General features: G+C 34.2%; 1 long non-coding RNA gene across 1 annotated transcript in view; it reads left to right on the forward strand.

Annotated features, from left to right (window-relative positions):
• Positions 1 to 17,214, forward strand: part of LOC144581581 (uncharacterized) — a 57,942-nt gene extending 40,728 nt beyond the window's left edge. Inside the window, exon 2 of the long non-coding RNA XR_013532590.1 lies at positions 17,013 to 17,214. This is a non-coding gene — a long non-coding RNA (uncharacterized LOC144581581). The remainder of the gene's footprint in view (positions 1 to 17,012) is intronic.
• Positions 17,215 to 18,458: the final 1,244 nt, after the last annotated feature.

An 18,458-nucleotide genomic window follows, 5' to 3' on the forward strand; every position in this document is an offset into this window, starting at 1 on the left:
TTCCTTTGATAAAAATTTATTGACATTTTGGTGAGGATCAATTTCTAGGCTCTCTGTTCTATTTTACAGCATTCTTTTACTACTTTCATACTAATACTAAAAAATTAAGGTTTTCACTAGGTTTACATTGAATCTATAGACATTTTAAAATACTGTGTTTTATATTTAATGAACATGGTATATCCTTCTATTTGTTTAACTTTCTTTAATTTCCTTAGCAAATATTTGTACTTTTCTTTTTGGAGTAAAAGTTCTTGCATGTATTTTGTTAAATTTATTCCCAGGTTTTACATGACATTTTATATTTATTATAATTAAGTTTATACTTACAATTTTAGATTTAAATGAAAAGATAATTAAAATTTTATTTTCAATTGTTTCCAGCTCATATATAGTAAATGATTGGCTGTGATATCTTAAATTTATATCCTATGTTCTTGATAAAGGTATGTATTAGCTACATTACTTGCTTTATAGATTGCTTTAGATTTTTGTATATAAGCAATTACGTTGTCTTCAAATAAAGACAGTTTTAATTTACCATTTCAAATATTTGTGCCTTTTACATATTTTGTATATCTATAGTACTGTCTAAGGCCTTCTATATGATGTTGATAGAAATGGTGAGAATGGGAGTCTACTTATTTATAAATTTAGATTTAACTACACTAGCCATTCTGTGCACACACTTTCTATTGGTGGCTGGCAAATTTAACTCACTGTTGCTGTGTTTCATTCTTATTAGTGGAAATAATAATAATAGTAGTGACCACTGAATACTTCATGTGACACATTTTGCTAAGTATCTTTCATATGGTTTTTAATTTAAATCTTACAAAGTCTTATAATTTTGGTTATATTGTTTGAAGAAAATTATCCTTTCCAGAACACTGATGGCTCAGAATCACCCTGCTAGTAATCGTGAGGTCTACATGGGTTTTGAACTCAATTAGTTTAACTCTAGAGCCTGGGCTTTTACATAAAAATCCATGATAGATGTAATGATGCAAATAGGGACACTTTAGTACTGCTATCCTTATTTCATCTTTCCATGTACTCTTTGTCACTGGTCTCCGGGGCTCCACTAACATTTATTTTCACATTCTGGTATAATTTCATGTCAGAAAGCTTGTGGATGTGAGGAGTGTGACTCCTTCACCCAGAAATTCGAGAAAATTTGGTCATTGGACACTTCATTTGGCTGACACTAATTGTCTCTCACTGTAGTCTGTTGAATTTTTAAGGAACAAGTGGCAGCAGTCCCAACTCTGGCAGAGCTCTACAGCGACTAACAGTGAGTATTCTTTTTTCTTTTTTTTTGAGATGGAGTCTCACTCTGTTACCCAGGCTGGGGTGTAGTGGCTCACTCTCGGCTCACTGTAACCTCTGCCTTCTGGATTCAAGTTATTCTCCTGCCTCAGCCTCCTGAGTAGCTGGGATTACAAGTGCCTGCCACCATGCCTGGCTAATTTCGGCATTTTTAGTAGAGACGAGGTTTCACCATGTTGACCAGGCTAGTCTCAAACTCCTGACTTCAGGTGCCTGTCTTGACCTCCCAAAGTGCTGGAATTATAGGCATGAGTCACTGTGCCCAGCCTACAGTGACCATTCTCTAATGTCTTTTGGTTAGAGTACTTGATTTCAAACAGCTGGATACTTTACATACATCATAAGTACCTTATGATGAGAGGAGAAAAAAACACAAGAAACTATCACTCCAGTTACTGTCCCTTCTTTCTTTCTTTCTTTTTTTTTTTTTTTTTTTTTTTTTGAGACGGAGTTTCGCTCTTGTTACCCAGGCTGGAGTGCAATGGCGCGGTCTCGACTCACCGCAACCTCCGCCTCCTGGGTTCAGGCAATTCTCCTGCCTCAGCCTCCTGAGTAGCTGGGATTACAGGCACGCACCACCATGCCCAGCTAATTTTTTGTATCTTTAGTAGAGACGGGGTTTCACCATGTTGACCAGGATGGTCTCGATCTCTTGACCTCGTGATCCACCCGCCTCGGCCTCCCAAAGTGCTGGGATTACAGGCTTGAGCCACCGCGCCCGGCCTACTGTCCCTTCTTAACTACAGTGTTGCCTAAAGAGCTAAAGTTTTGGCTGAAGAAATCTATGAACTACAGATCTGATCTAAATATTTTTCCACTCATAAAATAGAAACCTGACTTTTTCTTCCTTCCTTGCTCTGTCCTACTGGGGCATGATGGATCCCTTACCATAATGTTTTTCATTACTGTGCACCTTAAGAAATTCCTCTCTTGATCCAATATTTTAATGCTGCTGCTGCCCCATTCCTCTGCTTCAGTTTTTAAACTCCTTAAAATGGTTGTCTTCCTATGGTATTTTCATTTCCTCACCTGTCATTTGCTTCCTCTGACTTCCATTTCTACCTCTCCACTGAATCTGATCTTGTCAGTGTCACTACTGACAAGACTATTGTTTGATATTTTTTCAACACCTGTATTCATTTTTCCCTAGTTGCTTGTCATTTTATTTGAAAATAGTACAACATATATTTGACCACTTATTTTCCTAAAGGTCATTTTTATTATTTTTGTCCTTAAAAACGATGCTTCTGGTTGTTGAATGAAGAATGGATAGACTAGGACCAAGAATAAAGTCTGGGAGACCAATAGGAAGAGTGTTGGTCACAGTACAGTTGATGACAGATCATAATAGATTAAACTGTGGTGTTTTGCAGTGGAGACAGAAAGAGAGAAATAATAGAGAAAATAATATTTAGGAGGTAAAATTAGATTTCTTGGTAAATAATAAACTTTTGTTCAATTATGGATATGTTAAAATTGAAGAGCTCCTGAGACATCCAAATAAAATAGTGAATGGGCATTGTCCATAATAGATATAAACCTAATAGAAGAATCCTGAAATAGAGCTAATCTATAGCATCACCAATGTATGAATTATTTTGAGGCCATGAATTTGGACTGATCACAAAGACAGAAGGGCAAATTGAAAGAGAGGTCTTAGCAAGAAATCAGCTCTGGTCTGTGATGTATTCTAGTTCTTCATTCGCTTAAAAGAATGGCTATTGTTTAAGTCTGGATTTATAGGAATTGACAAGGTAATAACCCTTGGAGTTGTTCTTTTTATTCTTTATCTCATGTGATACATTTTTCTTTCAGTTTGTGATGAGACTTAATGTAGTTGAAGGCACACAAGCAGTAGATTTCGTTACATCTGTCATTTGATTTTTAATATATTGTAGCAATTGTGAAGTATTGCATGATGTACAAAGTCAATATTCAGCTGTATTTGATTATGATGATGCAGTTTGATATAAATATCTTTTTGCTATTTTAAAAGAAAAGTTTGGCTATAGCTATGAAATTCATTTAGTGCTTTGCTGTTGTCTGAGAATATCACATCTATTTTTTTGGCTTAGCTGCTTCTGAAATGCTTTAGCTTTGACACTTGAGATTGCAGTAAATAATAAGTTTTTTTTGTACCTTAAGCAAATAGAGTTTTAAAAAATGTCAATGTAAATGTGTAAATCAAAGACAGAAAACTAAATAACAAAATAAAAGTATATCATCCTTGCATTGGGAAAGAGGCATATATTTATATAGAAAATATGGTAGTTTTAATACATATAGAATAAGAGAATAAGAAAATAAAAAATATCCATTTTATTATTAAGTTCTTATTTACACTAGTACCTTCATAATAGTCCATTACTACTAATTTATTTGTATTATTAATCTGGATAACCTTTCTTGGAATATACTTTTACTAGGTCGAGAACAAAGGGGTATAAGAAGGCATATAAACAGGAATAAACTTAATAATCTTAAAAGTAGAAAACTGATAACCTTAAAATTATTCTTTTGCTTGAGAATCATCTTTTAATAATATACATTTGTTCACTTCTGTGAACAAAAGAGAATGTGATTAAATTTCTTTAATATTGATGATTTAATTTATTCAAGTTCTTGATATTTAGGTAGGGAGAAGGAAATGGTTGTTATTGATCCTTTGATTTTAATTTATATTTTGAAACCATAGTTGATAATGAGATTTTCCATCCTGGCTTTTTGAGAAAATGATAAATTGCTAAGTAATTAATGATGAAGGACCTTTACTTTGTAAGTAATTGTTGATAAATTTAAAATGCTATACTATACATGAATTTTATTTATGGTGGATATAGTCTGGAATGAAGAATTGTTCTAGACTATAAAAATATATTGGGAAATTCATTTTTTCAAAATTTTGCTAAAGATTCACTAATTGTGTACTGTAAATAAATTCATATTAAGCTGAAATAATTTATTTCAACATGTGTAAAATCAAAAATATCTGAAACATCTTTACTTTTATACTATTACTAATAAAACAAACTGTACAGTCCAACTATAAATTTTATGAAATTGCAAAAAGCAAATACTGTTTTTTCCCAAATAAGGCTACTTCTTTCTTCTAATGCATTAATTTTCTAAGATTACTTCTTGAATGTATGATATGCAAACCTAAAATACTACACTGAAAAGTCAGGTACTGTAAGGAAAGAAATTTTAACTCTGTGACCTGAGTACCATCCTGAATTTGGAAGCTGCTCTAGGGCTCAGAAAATTCAGGGACAGTCCTGCTAAGTAGGTTCCTGAGGGTAATTTTCCCACTGAAAAGCCCATATCTTTATTTTCTGGGTATGCATTCTTCATACACACACACACACACACACACACACACACACAAACACACACATATATATATATATATATACTGTGGCAGAAAATATGTATTCATCTCAGGTGTGTTATGAAGCTAGACTAAAAATCAAATTTTTTAAGTTTCTTGAATAGAATATTTCTTTTCTTTTGGTTTATTCTGAGGTTTATTTTTTCATTAATCTTGAGCTCTGAGATATATCTGGTTATAATAGAAAGTAGCTTTGACATCTTAGTAGAAGGTTTACATCCCTTCAGTTCAGAAGTAGATACAGATGGTAATTTGGTTGAATTGATGCAGAAATCTTAGAAATATTGCTCAAAATGACTCCCTGAAATTGATTAAAAATATTTCTTGTCAGTCTGAGTTACTAAACTCTATATAACCTGGCTATTCTGGGGTTTTTTTGAGCTCTGTAAACTACCTTCTCCACCCTTACTCCTGCTCTCATGTCCCCATTTATTTTAAAATTTACTCTACTGTCTACACATACAATTTATGCAATATATTAAATAACATGGTCTTATTTCATATTTGCTGTTTTCAACCAGTTAGAAAGCAAGAGATCCTTACTTTCCTACTAGGAGGTCAGAAATGGTGTTATGGTATATACTGAAGTTTAATATTTCAAAGAATTTCTGATCAAAATAACTTTTATTCTGAAGTCTGAAAATTTTTAAAAAGATAAAATGAAGAATTCAAATAATAACTACCTGGGCAAATCTATGTTTTGAACTTCCCATTTATACTGATGCAGGACAGGCAAACCCCAAAATTGGGGTTTAGCCCAGGAGGATTCTTGGCTTCACCCGGGTAAGAATTCAAGGGCCAACCAGAGTCACCTGGTTGTGTTTGACAGCAACTTTCATTGAAGTGGCAGCATACAGCAGCAGCAGAAGTACTGCTCCTTGCTGAGCAGGGATACTCCATTCATAGTGTGCCCAGAGTAGGCCCTCAGAGGCAGAGGGTCTTAACCTCCCTGGCCATGACTAATAAGGTCAGTGGCCTGTTAGGAATCCAGCTGCACAGCAGGAGGTGAGTGGAGGGCAGGTGAGCCTTACTGCCTGAGCTCTGCCTCCTGTCAGGTGAGTGGCAGCATTAGATTCTCACAGGAATGTGTACTCTATTATGAACCGTGCATGGGAAGGATCTAGGTGAGAATCTAATGCCTGATGATCCAAGGTGGAACAGTTTTATCCCAAAACCACCCCTACTCCCTGTCTGTGGAAAAGTTGTCTTCCACGAAACCAGTCCCTGCTGCCAAAAACATTGGGGACAACTGTGTGTGTGTGTGTGTGTGTGTGTGTGTGTGTGTGTATCTCCACTTTTAATTACATGCAAATTAAGAAACAGTTTATGCAAAAATTTCTAGGATAAGGGTGGTAACTTCCTGGTTGTTGGGTCATTGGCTTGAAAAGGGATGTAACCTCTGGGTGTTGCCATGGCAATGGTAAACTGATATGGCACATTGGTGGGTGTGTCTTTGGGGAGGTGCTTCCTACCCAATGTTTTTTGGCCAGTCCTCAATTTGGTCTAGTGTCTGAGCCCCTGCCTTCAGAGTTGAGGTCCTCCCCCTTCCTTAATACTGTTGGGCAGAGGTGTCAAATTTTTTGGCTTCTCTGGGTCACATTGGAAGAATTTTCTTGGGCTACACATAAAATACACTAACAATAGCTATGATCTAAAAAAAAAAAAAAAATCACAAGAAAATCTCATAACGTTTTAAGATAGTTTATAAATTTGTGTTGGGTTCCATTTAAAGCTGTCCTGGGCTGCATGCAGACCACGGCTGTGGGTTGGACAAGCTTGCTGCAGGGGCATTTCATGTCTTTATTAATGGGATCTTCTGAATGTGCAGGAAACAGAGATGAGCTTAATGAATAGTGGTGGATTGATGATGTCTTCCAGCATCTTTCCTTCCTTTAGAAATTTCCTTTCATCCTTTGTGTATTTTTTAATTGGTTGTTTGCTTTTCCTTATTGACTTTTAGATTCTTCATAAATTTCATATAATTATTTGTCACCACTGTTAAATTTCATATAACATAATTTTATATAGTAGTCCATAAATTTCATATAAAAATTATTTGTGACTACTCTTAGTGTCTTCTAGTCTGTGGCCCTTTTTTTGCCTGTGTATTTTGTAGATTCACGAAAAGTTGCAAAACAATATAGAGAAATTCTGTTGACCCAGGTTGTAACTATAGTACAAAGTAAAACCAGTAATTTGCCATTGATACAATGTATGTATGTAGTTTTGTGCCATTTATCATATATAGAGTCACGAGCCACTGCCACAATAAGGAGAACAATTCCATTAAGATAAGCATCTCCTTCATGTTCTCCTTTTATTGTCATACCCATCCCCTTCCTTCTCCATTATCCCTAAACCCTGGCAACCACTAATCTGTTATTTATCTCTATTTTATTACTTTGTGAAAGTAATATAAATGAAATCATATTGTCCGTGAACTTTTGAGATCAAGTTTTTGTGCTTAGCATAAATTTCTATGTAGATTATAATGTCTTTTAATGGGGCAGTTTTATTTCTTTCCATTTATTTGCCTTGTATTACCTTTTCTTGCTTGATGGCATTGGATAAAACTTTCAGTAATGTTTAATAACCGTGGTGAAAGTTGGCATCAATGCCTTTTTCTGATTTTAGAGGCTAAGAATTAGGTATCACACATCATCTTTAGGTATGATTTTAGCTGTTGATTTTTGTAGACGTTCTTTATCAAGGTGAAGAAGTTTTCTAATAATCCTAACTTTCTGAAAGTTTTTGTCATGAATGGCTGTGAAATTTTGTCAAATGTATTTAATGTGATTTTCTGCATCAATTATATGATTATGTGATTTTCTTCTTCAGTCTTTTAATATGGTGAATTAGTTTGATTTCAAATTTACATCTATATTTACAAGGGATTATGGGCTGTAGTTTTAGTTTTTCCTTTGGTGTTATCTTAGTCTGAGTTGGGTACTAGGACAATACTAACATCATAAAAGGTAAAATGAGAGCTTAGATTATTGACTTGGAAGTTTCCATTTTTTTCTGTTATAAATATTTAGTACTATAAAATTTTCCCTTAGCACTGCTTTAGCTGTGTGGCACAAATTTTGATATACTGCATTTTCATTTTCATTCACTTCAGTGCACTTTTAGAAATTCTGTTGCAGATTATTTAGACATGTATTATTCAGTTTTCATGTGTTTGGGGATTTACATTTTTTGATATTTATTTCTAGTTTATGTTGATTGTCATCAAGAACACATCATACAGAATTTCAATTCTTTTAAATTTGTTGAAGTTTTGAAAATCAGGATATAGTTGAGGTTGATATATATTCTGTAAACACTTGAAAAGAATGTGTATTCTGTTATTATGTGGTGTGTTTTATAAATGTCAATTAAATTGTATTGGTTGATGATGTTTTGAGTTCTATGTCCTTACTGATTTTTTGTCTGGTTCTATAAATTGTTGAGAGAAGTATGTTGAAGTCTGTAACTATAATTGTGAATTTGTCCAGTTATCCCTTCTGTTCTATCCATTTTTGCTTTATTTTTTTCCCTCTGTTATTTGTGTGTACACATTTAGGATTGCTGTATTTTCTGAGTGAGCTGACCCTTTAATTATGATGTAACATCTTTTTCTTTTGCTGGTAATTTTCTTTGCGCTGAAGTGTACTTTGAGAGATACTAATGATGCCATTCCTGCCTTATTTTGATTGTTTTCATGGTATACATTTTTCCATCATTTATTTTCAACCCACACATGTCATATTTGAAGAGAGTTTTCTGTTGACAGCATATAGTTCCGTCATTGATTTTATCCATCTATCCAATCTCTATCTTTTGATGTTGTACTCAAGCTTTTACATGTATGGCTTTCTAGAAACAAATTAGTTTTCTTTCATCTAAGAATACTTTGAATTTATCTTTATTTCTGAAGAATATTTTCACTAGATGTTGAATTCTGCACTGATAGTTCTTTCAGCATTTGAAAAACAATATGCCACTTCTGGCCTTCATGATTCCAGATGAGAAATCCAATGTCATTTGATTTAGTGTTACTCTATATGTAGTCTCTCATCTCTCTCAGGATGCTCTCAGGATTTTTTTCTTTGCCTTTCATTCTCAGAAGCTTAATTATGATGTGCCTTTGCATAGATTTCTTGACTTTACCCTGTTTAAGGTTTGTTTGTTCAGCTTTTTCAATCTGTAAGTTTATATCTTTCATCAAATTTGGGAAATTTTCAGTCAAATTTCTTTTAGTACTTTAAAAATTTCACCCTTTTTCGCTTCTTTTTCTGGCACTTCAATGGTACAAATGTTAGATCTATTATTATGGCTGCTCAGTTTTCTGTGACTTTATTTTCATTCCTTACTTCCTCTTTGTTGTGCAGATTGAATACTTTCTAATGTCTCCTGTCAATTTACTGATTCTTTCTACTCTCCTCTCCATTATGCTGTTGACATATCTATTGACTTATGAACTTCACTTCTAAAATTTTCATTTCATTCATGTTTAAATGTTTTATTTCTTTTCTGAGACTTACATTTTCCTTCATTTGTTTCAAGCATGTTCATAATTGCTTGTTAGTTATATGAACATCACTTTAAAATCTTGTCAGATATGTATCATATGTGTCATTTCAATGTTTCCATCTGTTGATAGCTTTTTGGCCTTCAAGTTGAGATTTTTCTGGTTGTTGGTATGATTAGTGATTTTCAATTGAAGCCTGGACATTTTGCATTTCATATTGTAAAACTCTAGGTCTTATCTAAGTCTTGTGTTACAGCAGGGCTCTTTAAGAGGCAAGTCACCTTTTTCCTGCCAGTTGTGGCCTTCTCCATCCATCCTCCATTAACATTTGGTGGGGAAGGAGTTACTCCTTGTCATTGCTAGTTGGGAGCAGGAATTCCAGCTCTCCACTAGGCCTCTTTTGACATTACACTGGCTTGGAGGGGCTGGGGTGCATGGTTTATGATCCTCAAGTAGAGTATCTTACACTCTGTGGGAGGGATGGCCTTGTAAAACTGGGTAGTGCTAAAATCCTGACTCCCTGATAGGCCTCCTGTGATGCTAACCCAGCAAAGAGAAGGAGTAGTACCTTGATACCACCTAATGTGAGGGTAGAAATCTATAAAAACATCAAGACTTCGTGAAGAGAAAGAAAGATCTAAAAGGAATAAGGTTTTCAGATATAAAAGGAATAAGGTTTTTAGAGTTAGTCCAACTTCTTTCTAAGTCAGATAAGAAATTTTCTTTTATGTTTATAAACAGTAGGATTTATATTGCATTTGCCCCTGTCCAAAATTATAGATACTAGACATTCATATTTTCTGATTTTCATTGTGTTTTGTTTATGCCAAAACAAGATAGGAAGCAAACAATTCACTTAGTCAAAATACAGTGTGTATATATATACGTGTATATATATATATATATATTTAAATTTCAATTTCTGTATTTAGATGCCATATCAGTTTCTCCAGTTAAATTCAGGGAATACTTACCTACTTACTGTCCGTTAAAAACTCTGTACTATATCAGGTGGGGTTTAAAGATAGACACTACACTCAAACCATTTTTGGTCATTTCTAATAATTTCAGATGATAAAGAAAACAAGAAGTAAAACTGACTGTTTAGTTGCCATATAATTTAAGCATTGACAAGAAATGACTTTGACTTTGAAAGGGGGAAATCAAGATTCCATGTTTTTTTCCAGGTGGTATTTTTCTGCTACTCAGCTACTCAATGAGGATGGTACAACAATGACTTCTGTGTGATCATATGCAAGATAATGCTTCTTATATTCTTTTGATAGACAATAACCATAAACAGATGGTGTTCTGTGTAGACAAATTGTCTCTTCCAAATGTCAATTGAGCCTTAAGGCTTCATGTTTTCCCATGCATGAAGTCAACTCTTACACAGCATAAAGGAGATGACTTTCATGCTTTAGAATGCTGACTGATTGGTAAATACATATATTTTAGAAAGTCTTAGGATAATTATCTATAAACCTGACTCGAGCTGTGTAAGATCATTTATATAGATTTTCCACATGATCTTATAACAACGATAAACCATCACTCTTCAGAGGGGGATGTTTTTAATTTTGTTTATGGATCTTACTTTTATTGGGGCAAAACTAACCAGCAAAACAATGCCATAGCCACAATACATTACCCATGTCAGTAAAGAAAATCAGAGACAGTTTCAAAAATTAGGATTAACATTCAACTATTTGTTTAATATTTTGTCTAATAAACCATGGTACTGGTTTAAGAGTATAAAATAGATTGTGAGGCTTGGCTTTATATTTGAAACCAGAATATCTTTAAGTGAAATCTATAATTTAAAAATCAAAATGCTAAAAATCTAGTTCACAGATGAAAGTTTCTATTTTTGTATGATATAATACATTTATTTTTACCAGACAGACCTTATTTTATTCCGTATCCTCCAAATCACACATTCACAAAAATATAGTAATTCTGACAATTTCGTCATCTTAATGGATTTATATGTAGGATTTCAAGATGCAAATCTTTGAGAAAAGTAATTTAAATGGAGATAAAAAGGTAAGTATATTTTAGATTATTTAGATCATGTTAAAGTTAGTTCAGTTAATCCAAAGTGTAATTTTATATGTGAAGTCTGTGAAAGGAAGGAGATGAGAGTATACTAGAACAGTTTTCTGGAGGAATGTCTTAGAAAATAATTCTAAAATATTAAGCTTCTGTTCCATAGAGAGGTTTCAGAGATGAAATTAAATAGACTAAGCTAACTTATTTAATCAGATTAGGCTAATATGCTCTTAACCATTAACCTCTAAAATCTATGGTTTAACAAAGAAATATATATTTTTCCTACTTATAATCCAGTAGGTCAGTGGGGAAGCTCTACTTCTTCAAAGACCTAGACTCCTTCTGTAAGCTCCTAGGGCTTCCATGTATCCTACTGGGTCCTCTGCACCTAACTTACTGTTTGGGAAGTTTTTGTAAGGCAAGCCTAAAAGAACATTTCACTTCTGCCCACATTATCTCAGAACTGATCCATATAGTCCCAGCATAATCTTAGAGAATGTAGAACAGTTCGTATGGAAGAAATTGAAAATGGAAGACAAATAGTAGTTAGAGGTGGAAAGGCCAATTAAGAGACTCATTCAACAGTCCAGAGTAGACCATTTAGAACCTGGTTACAGAGAGGTCTACAGCAAAATGTTTCCACTCATATTTCTACCCACAGCATTTAAAAAATTATTGTATTTCTAATTCAGAGGTACAACAAAAATATTATTTAAAATATGGTTTATGAAAATTATGAAGTAAGCTCTTTTTGTGTTACAGGAAAGGGGTCCCAATTCAGACCCCTAGAGAGGGTTCTTGGTTCTCACACAAGAAAGAATTCAGGGCAAGTCTGCAGTGCAAAGTGAAAGCAAATGTATTAAGAGAGTAAAGGAATAAAAGAATGACTACTCCATAAACAGAGCAGCCATCAGGGCTACTGGTTGCCCATTTTTATGGATATTTCATAATGATATGCTAAACAAGGGGTAGATTATTCATGCCTCCCCTTTTTAGACCATATATGGTAACTTCCTGACATTGCCATGGCATTCGTAAACTGTCATGGTGCTGATGGGAGTGTAGTAGTGAGGAAGACCAGAGGTCACCCTTGTGGCCATTTTGGTTTTGGTGGGATTTAGCCAGTTTCTTTACTGTAACTTGTTTAACAGCAAGGTCTTTATGACCTGTATCTTGTGCTGACCTCCTATTTCATCCTATGTCTTAAAATGTCTTAACCCTCTGGGAATGCAGCCTAGTAGGTTTCAGCCTCATTTTACTCAGCTCCTATTTAAGATGGAGTTACTCTAGTTCACACACTTTCAACATTTATATTAGTCAGAATGTATGTTTATATAGCCTAATTTTATTTCTATAAACCTCAGAAGATAATGATAGAGAAGAGAAAAAGCCAAAAATGTTAAGCAGTCTCTTGAATTCAAACTGAAGTTTATGTCAAGGCAGGTGGCTCTGAGTCTAAAAAATGATACAGATGCGCCATGTACAGATGTGAAGAAGTCCAATCTGAGCAGGGTGTTCATAGCTAGGAGAAGTAGTCTCTTTTAACGTACCACAATGACATGCATTTGAAATAATGAAAGCACTGAACCAGAAGCAAGTTTACAGATTGTGCTTTGATCTCAAAATGGATGAGGAACACCACGATGTGAATTTATTTGCCTATGAGCCCAGAAATTTTTTTGAATCAGTCCTATCATTCGTATCAGATTTCATTGTTAGCAAATGCCAGTAAAATCATGAACCACAGATGGGTTCTTTACTACATAAAGAACTAATGTTGCCATTTGCTAATATAGATGCAAAGATAATTATCTGAAGTCTTCCACTCTAGGCTTTTGTCTGTATTTAAGAAGTGGTGATGCTGGGCGCAGTGGCTCACGCCTGTAGTTCCAGCACTTTAGGAGGCCGTGGCGGGCGGATCACAAGGTCAAGAGATCGAAACCATCCTGGCCAACATGGTGAAACCCTGTCTCTACTAAAAATACAAAAAATAATTAGCTGGGCATGGTGGCACGTGCCTGTAGTCCCAGCTACTCAGGAGGCTGAGGCAGAATTGCTTGAACCTGGGAGGCGGAGTTTGCAGTGAGTTGATGTCATGCCACTGCACTCCAGCCTGGCGCCTGATGACAGAGTGAGACTCTGTCTCAAAAAGAAAAAAAAAAAAAAAAAAGAAGTGGTGAAGATAGTATTTATTGTCTGATATTACTCACGTAATCAATTATTCATTCACTAAGTGATTAGGATATAGGAAATAGAGGCTCATACAACTGTTAGAGAAGCTGAGGGAACAAAGGTCAGCAAGACTTCTACCCAAGATTTTAGCTCAAAATATCAAAGTGGGTGGTTCTTAATAATTTGTCTGGAAAGTCTTTTAATACTATAAAATTCCTAGGAAATTCCCACCAATTTACCCATTCTGCATTAGTGAAATAGGTGCTTTGTAAAAACTTGTCAGTAAGCTGCTGTGCATCTTAGTTCTGTTCAGGCTGGAAGTGCCTGCAGGAATTCAGTTTCTTTACCAGTGCCTGTCATCTGAAAATGCAACGGAATCAAATATGGAAGGGAAGTTTGTGAAACATGGATTCTGGCATCTCTTCTGAGTCCCAAAAGAGATCTTGAAATGGGGTAGTGGAAACACCAGATTGGCTAAAGTCTATCCAGCACACTCTCTTAGATCTCTCTAGGTTTTTAACTGGGCTTCAGATTTATACTCAGAAGTTTACCCTTTGCTTTGATGAAAACTGTGAAACATTTTTCCAATTCCTACATAAGGTGGGTTCTCTATCTACAGATAAAGAAAAGTGTTGAGGTTTGGGGACCTCTAAGCTTGGAATGAGTTTTCAGGAAGGAAAAAAAAAACACTTTACATGGCAAAATACAATGCAGGTAGTAGGGTTACTAGGCTAAACTCTGGTTTTATGTTTGAGGCAAAACAAGAATCCAAGTTGGCGCTCTTCCCATATTGTTTATTAAGCAATTTAATGCTTGCATATGCTTAATGAGTGCCTGGGAATGCAAACATCATTGCTCAAATGTTAGTAATACAGTAGAAAACCTGAAAATATAGTTTTTATATCCAAAAAGCCTTGGGAAAGACAGATACTATGATAATTATGAAGAAGAAGACCAATATAGTACTTTATTTTATTTCTTATCTACTAGACTTTGAATTACTTTAAGGTAATTACAATGGCTAGCCATATGTGGTGACCCTTGAACAAACATTTTTGTATTCACCTTGATATCTTGGGCACCTAGGTTCCTAATGATAGTTTATTGAATTAAGCTATTTTGCTTCTCCTTTCCCTAACATATAACCCAATCCATCTTATTACTCTTATTTTACTTTCAGAGCAAGCTTTCAACCCACAGTTATCTTACAATTTTATTTTATTGTTTAATGGCTTCTTAATAAAATATTCCCCATCTGGTTTTATTAACTTCATTTAAAGTGCATAGTGCCTTGCATTTTTATAAGTCTAGTGGGTCCTGTTTGTTAATTTATTGAAATGATGATTTATTTTTATTTTGCACAATTTTAAAGCTATTATTTATTATTTCCCTCCTCCCCCCATCATTGAAGCCATTTGTATTTTATGTGGGTATATTCATGGTTCACATCGCTAGCTGTGGAGTCTGTTAATGTAACATCAATATCTATTTCAATTGACTTTCCCTTGAAGCCATGCCAGAGTGACTCTAACTAGCAGAAGAATAAAAATAAGGATGAGAGAGCAGAAAATACTTAAAATTTCCTCTGAAAATCATGCCAATAATCCATTCCTTTGGCAATTTTATATAAGCTAAAATAATTTATGTGCAATTACATTAAAATATACATTTATACTTGGTAAAATGATTAAATAGTGATTTTGTCTATATAGAGCTTTTGTTCATTTGAATTATTTTTACTGGGGGAAATAAATATTCAACCCCTTCTTTTTCATGGTCACTAATGGCAATTCTAGTCTGGCAGTTTCATGGTTGAATGTCACCAATATCAGCATGAAACAGTATCAGTGTGTATCTATATATACACATATGTGTATAGGGATATGTAATACTTATATATCTATAAGTATATACTACTTATATTATAATTGTTATATAAAAGATCCAAAGATAGCTATTGAGCTTTGGTCCCTAGGTTTTTTATTTCTTTATTGCAGTTGAGACACATTAACTCAGAAGCCCCTGGTACCAAACTCAGATTATAAAATTAGCCCAGCCCAAGAAACAGACCTTTAGCCTTAGAGTCTGTCTACTCTGCATACAATGAGAAGCCTCACCCTGCTTCTGTGGGTCATTGATTACATAGTCTTGTGGTTAGAGTACCCCAATTTCCTATTTCCCTTTGCAGTGTTTGGAGCCACACAATTTCAGCTTTATTGCTGAGTGGAAATCACCTAACATGTTTGCCCCCTCTCTGATTTCCCTCTTCTCCAGTAGTTCTCCTGCCCTCCTTCCACTCAGGGTGATGGCCCCTTTGCCTAGCCTCTGAATAGCCTTATTCTGTGAAAGGTTCCCCTTTTGTGAAACTCTGTCCCAGCATAGCCCAGTAGATCCTCCGTCCGCCACTGTCCCTGGTCATCTCATCTTCCTAGATCAGACCCCCTAATTATCTGAAACCCCTACATGGATTATAATACTTACAAATAAATGGAAAGTTATGCAACCTATCCAGTCACTCCAGTAACCTAATTTTAAGAAAAATTGGGGTTATAAACCTATTGTTTACATGAATATATAAATAAAAATTTAATTAAAATTATTTATAGTCACATTTCTACTATTATTTAAACAAGTATAGAAGAATCCTTATATAACGTGATTGTGATTCATAATTGCTTGAGTAATAAAAAAGTTGACTCATTAAAATAATACACATATAATTAAGGCTTTATTTTAACATAAACTACGTATATTTCATTTTTATCTTTAGATGTAGGATTGAGACATCCTTTTGAGGATATTTCTGCTAATTGTAGTTCCACTTTGTCTTTCTTACATATACAACATTCTGAAAATATCATTCATAGTTTTTGGTTTCTGTTTCATTCATTTGAAGTAATAAATTAGACACTTTTGAAATAATTTGAGAACAGAATCCTTTTTGATGTTTATAAGTTTTACCCTCATTTTTTTATAGGTGCTTCAGCCACAATTTTGTTATTTAATTTTGTTATATATTTTTGTTTATATATATATATATATATATAATTTGTTATATATATAAATTTATTATACAATTTGGTTATATAAAGAAATTTTGTTATATAATTTTCCTTTACTGAGATTTTCCAAACATTAGAATTGGTCTTAGATACAAAAACTCTCTAGACTTTTCAAACACCCATTCCATTGGTCTGCACAATATTTAGATAAATTATTGAAGGTAATTATAGGTGTTATTTGGAAATTTATCATGGCTGACTCTCAGTTCATCATTTTACATCTTAATAGAAGCAAAATTGGAGGTGACCTGTTGCCCTAAGGGTAACCCTTACCCAATAAGCATTCAGAGTTAGTAGGTTTTATAGTGGGAATTAAGAGTAGCCTGTTAGTTATGAACTCTATAGTAACAATCGTGTCCTCCCTCACATTCATATACTGAAGCTTATGACATCCTTTGTGATTGTATTTGAAGACAGGGCCTTTTAAGGAGGTAGTTAACATTAAATCTGGTTTTTAAGTTGGGGCACTAATCCAATAAGACTGATGTTTTTATAGGAAGAAGAAGAGACACCAGGAATACACATTCAAGGAGAAAAGGACATGTGAGGACACAGGGAGAAGGTGGACATCTCCAAGCCAGGAAAAGAAGGCTCACTGAAAACCTGCTCTGCTAGCACCTTGATCTTGGACTTCAAGCCTCCAGAACTGTGAGCAAATTAACTTCTGTTGCTTTAGCCACTCAGTCCATGATACTTTGTTATGGGAGCTCTAACAGACTAAACACATAGTGAGAATCAGTAGACTTAGAAGGGGGAATAGAGACCCTGGTTAATTGCTTTCAGTTAAGAGTTTCTATTACATTTGTAAGTATCTCAATATGATTAACTGGTTGTCAGTGCTCACCACCAGTCCTTTATAGGCATGACATGCTTATTCCTAGGTTTTAATTCTTGTCCTTCAGAGTGTCTTTGATTCGTATGGTCAGATAACACACCTGGGAAATGTTTTCTCCATCTTGCATACCCAGTATCTTTCTTCTGCCTTCATACATAAATTGACAGTTTCTCTTGAAACAAAATACATGGATAACTTCTTCAAACTTTGATAAATATTGCCTCACAGTCTCCTGGGATTTAGTGTTGCAGAGCAATCTGGGCAGAATGTATCTTACTTGTTTGTACCTAGTATTATTTTTTTCCCTAGGTGGTTATAGGATTCTTTTTTTTGCCTTTTAGCTGTGATAACTCTACTAGATATATTTTGATATTGTTTTCTTTTTATTGATTTCCTGAAATGTAACACTTACTCAGACCATAAAAATGAAGTTTTATTAGATGAAGGAAGTTTCTCATTAATTTGATTATTGTTTCTGATCTATCTTCTCTTTCATATTTTGATTAAGCTTTGGGAATCTGTTCTCCACATGGTTTGTTTTCTTTATTCTGATTTAAATTCCTTTTATTCAGTCTCTTTATGTTTTAGAAAAATTTCTCATAGTTTCTTCTACATCATTAATTTGATTTTCTGTAGTATCAGTTTTCCTCTTTATATAACATTCAGAAAATATAGTTTAGAAATAAATAAAATATGCTCAGCCAGTCCTTATCTTAACTTTCCATTTTACTGGTAATTTATTTTAGGTTCATATGTGTAGAACCTTTGTGATAACATAAAAATATATTTTATAAGCTTTTTTCTGTTCTTGCAGCCTATATTTGAAAGGAAAACAGCGCGCAGTCTTTATGGAAGTGAAGATTGCATTCTTTGAAATTCAGAATTTCTCTTTGGTCCTCAATGCTTCTGACTTTACTGACTTTTATGGGGAAAAGTCTATGCCAACTCTGTCACTCACTATTTGAGGGTTTTTTTTAACAAGTTATTTCAGATTTCTGTACCTAAATTTCTTTTTCTACAAAGTGGGATTAATAATAGTGTTGATCTCATAGAGCTGTACTAAATATTAAGTCAATCAATATATTGTTCTTCATTCTCATGGCTAAG

Source organism: Callithrix jacchus, chromosome 2, assembly GCF_049354715.1.
Source record: "Callithrix jacchus isolate 240 chromosome 2, calJac240_pri, whole genome shotgun sequence".
In the NCBI taxonomy this organism is placed as follows: domain Eukaryota; kingdom Metazoa; phylum Chordata; class Mammalia; order Primates; family Cebidae; genus Callithrix; species Callithrix jacchus.